Source organism: Frankliniella occidentalis, unplaced genomic scaffold (genome assembly GCF_000697945.3).
Source record: "Frankliniella occidentalis isolate FOCC.00 unplaced genomic scaffold, Focc_3.1 Scaffold205, whole genome shotgun sequence".
Taxonomy (NCBI): domain Eukaryota; kingdom Metazoa; phylum Arthropoda; class Insecta; order Thysanoptera; family Thripidae; genus Frankliniella; species Frankliniella occidentalis.
The window spans coordinates 131,099-133,943 of NW_026267331.1; the positions used below are offsets into that span (position 1 = coordinate 131,099).

General features: G+C 50.3%; 1 long non-coding RNA gene across 2 annotated transcripts in view; it reads right to left on the reverse strand.

Annotated features, from left to right (window-relative positions):
* The window catches only part of LOC127750529 (uncharacterized), a 76,631-nt gene that overhangs the window by 45,842 nt on the left and 27,944 nt on the right, over window positions 1-2,845 (reverse strand). For both annotated transcript variants that reach the window (XR_008011731.1, XR_008011732.1), the window contains exon 2: window positions 1,273-1,602. This is a non-coding gene — a long non-coding RNA (uncharacterized LOC127750529). The remainder of the gene's footprint in view (window positions 1-1,272; window positions 1,603-2,845) is intronic.

The window sequence follows — 2,845 nt, forward strand, 5'->3', positions numbered from 1 at the left end:
CCCTCTCCTTCCTCTCTCTTTTACATTAGGGTTTTTCTCTCGTTTCCTTTATCGACTCCCGAGTTGCTGCTACTGCTGCTTGCTGCTCTGGAAAAGGAAGGGAAAGGGGGGGGGGGGTATATGGAGAGGGGGGTTAAGTGAAAGTTGGCATAACTTGTTGAATGGCGGCGTGGGGTGCTTTCTTTCTTCTTAATCGGCAAGACGTGGCCCGTTTTATGTGCATATGTACCGTACACATGCGAATGTACCGGGTGTTTTGGTGCACGCGCTACAGCGGGCGAGTTTGACGTGGTTCTGCCCATAAGGGACCATGGCCACAGTGAGTAGGCAAACCCATCTCGCACTTTGAACAAGCGAGCAAAAGTGCGACACCAATCACAAATTTTCAAAATCGTTTTTGAAGGGTAGCCTACAGAAAACATTGTATAAATTAAGGAAGTTTTTTGCCCTATACGGTGACGGTTAAACCGCAGACGGAAACCTGCGCCGATAACGCATTACCAGTCGAAAATGAAATCCAGTCGTCGGCATAGACAGACAAGCCCGACGCGGATAAGCCAGTCGCTCTCCCCAGGAGTGGCGGCGGGCGACGGGGGTGGGGGTGCAATTAGACTTTCCAACCCCCTCCCCCCTCACGCTCGCCTCTCTTTCCCGGCGCTCCGCGGGTCGGGTCGACGGCCCCGAGGCGAGAAAACGAGAATAACTCCGGGGGCTGCTGCTGCTCCTTTTTCCTTTCGTCTGCCTCGCCGTCTAGGTCAAGGCCGCCTCAATTAAAAAACAAATCGATTCCCTCCGCCCCGTCCCGCGCGCCTCGCTGCGCTTCCAGATGAACAAGACTTTCATGCGAAACTCTGCGAGAGAAACTTTCCCTGCGCCGACGCACACGATAAGGAGAGGGCGTGGTGAGTAGATTTGCGTTTGATTGAGGAAGTCCCGCGGGCTCGCTATAGCCAACCCTGTCGCCGTCATCGTCGTCATCTCCACACGGGAGGATGCGCAATCGCACCCACAACCCTACAACGAGAACCAGGGAGAGCCAAGCACCGCCGCCACCGAGCTCTCCTTATAACAGATGTAAAACATACATGTTGACTGGATATTTTTGCATTGAAATATTAACGATTCATTCATTGTTATCGTAAAGTTGAAAAGTTAGACATGAAAACAAAATGTTGGCGAAACGTCGAAAAAGTCAATGGTGTGTTTAAATCGCTCCTGCGGAAATATTTACCTAATTTGAAGCTATAAAATCGTAGGAGTATTTTCACTTACAGCCGCAGTGGCCGCATTTTCCAAACACTCCCATGGTGGACTCGGGGCAGGCACCGCGTCGTCGAGGCAGTTTCGGCCGTCTTCACGGCCACAACATACACGCCGCCCCGATGGCGCCCCGCACGGCCCAGCCGTATTTTACCGGTGGCCCAATGTTTTTCCAGCGATGGCAATTTCTGTTATCAGCGTGGCCCGCATGGCTCCGCCTCAGCACTCGCGACGCGGCGGCCAGGTGGGCGCCCGGAGGGTAGGCCACTTATCGTGCGCGGCCGTCGCACGACGAGTTCCGGTTGCCCACTTGCCGGGGGCTATTCACACAGTCCCATGCACCTGAAATAAAAAAGAAACCACGGTTGTTGTTTTAAGTCAATAACATACAAGTGGAACAAATGAGGGAAAATAACACGTTCTTTACGGCTATTTTTTTTTGTGCCTGTGATTTAACATGAGGGGCGTTACCCATAATGGTCACGCCACAAGTATCTTGTTAACTACACTTAAAAAGGCGCCCGTCTCCAAGTGTGGAAAATGTCATTCACACATCTGCAGATTTGTAAATGTGCTGCCACACCTTTGGTTTTCCAGTGCAACAATAATAACAAACGACAAAGACGACAACAAAATCATAAAATATTGCATTCATCAATGTCAAGCAACGCTTTCTGCGCTAAAGTTGTCGGTACTTTCTTGTGGAGCCACAGAGATAAGGGCGCGTCCCACACATGAGCCGCGGGGCGGACTCAATCAGGCGCGGCGTCGCGGCGGGCATCAATCATGAAGGCAAACGGAAAGGCGTCGCCATCTTGTGCGAAAAAAAAGCGGGGAGTGCAAAAAAAAAAGAGAAAGAAAAGCCTGCAACCTTGCGCGCTGCTGCGCGGTGGAGGGAGAGAGGAGAGGAGGACCTGTCGGTGAGAGAGAAACGCGCGGCCGGTATGGAGAGACGAGGGAGAGAAAATGGGGGCGGCTATAGAGTTGATAGTGAAACGGGGATGGCGAGTGAAAGGAAAAGAAAGAAAAGTAACTCAAAAGAATGCAAGGCCAGGCCAGATAATTGATAGTCCAGGAAATTTCACTATAACAAGTGGCCAATGTTGACAATGACGGTCTTCGGTACAGAAGTACATAACTTTTCAAATTTAAAGCAAACCAATCACTTCCCGAATTCGAGGTGCAAGCGCAATAAGTGCTATTCTGTGCAGTATAGTGGCTGGCGAGGGGGCCACCACTCTCTCTTTGGATGTACACATGATTGCAAAGATTGCGTGATTTCACATGATTTCACGGATTTCGCATATTATTTTAGAAGATTTTACGCTAAAACCTGCCGGCAGATTATGTCTGATCTGAAGGATTATAGATGATTTCAGCGGATTTTACCGGATTTCGGCGGATTTCACGAGATTCCGGCGGATTTTACGTGATTCCGGCGGTTTTTACATGACCTTTTGGGGATTTCAGACTAAAATTTGCTGGCAGATTACGCATGATTTCATGATTGCAGGTGGATTTCAAATGATTTCGGGAGGATTTCAGGGAGGGCGTACACATGATTTCAGGAGTGGCGGCCCCCTCG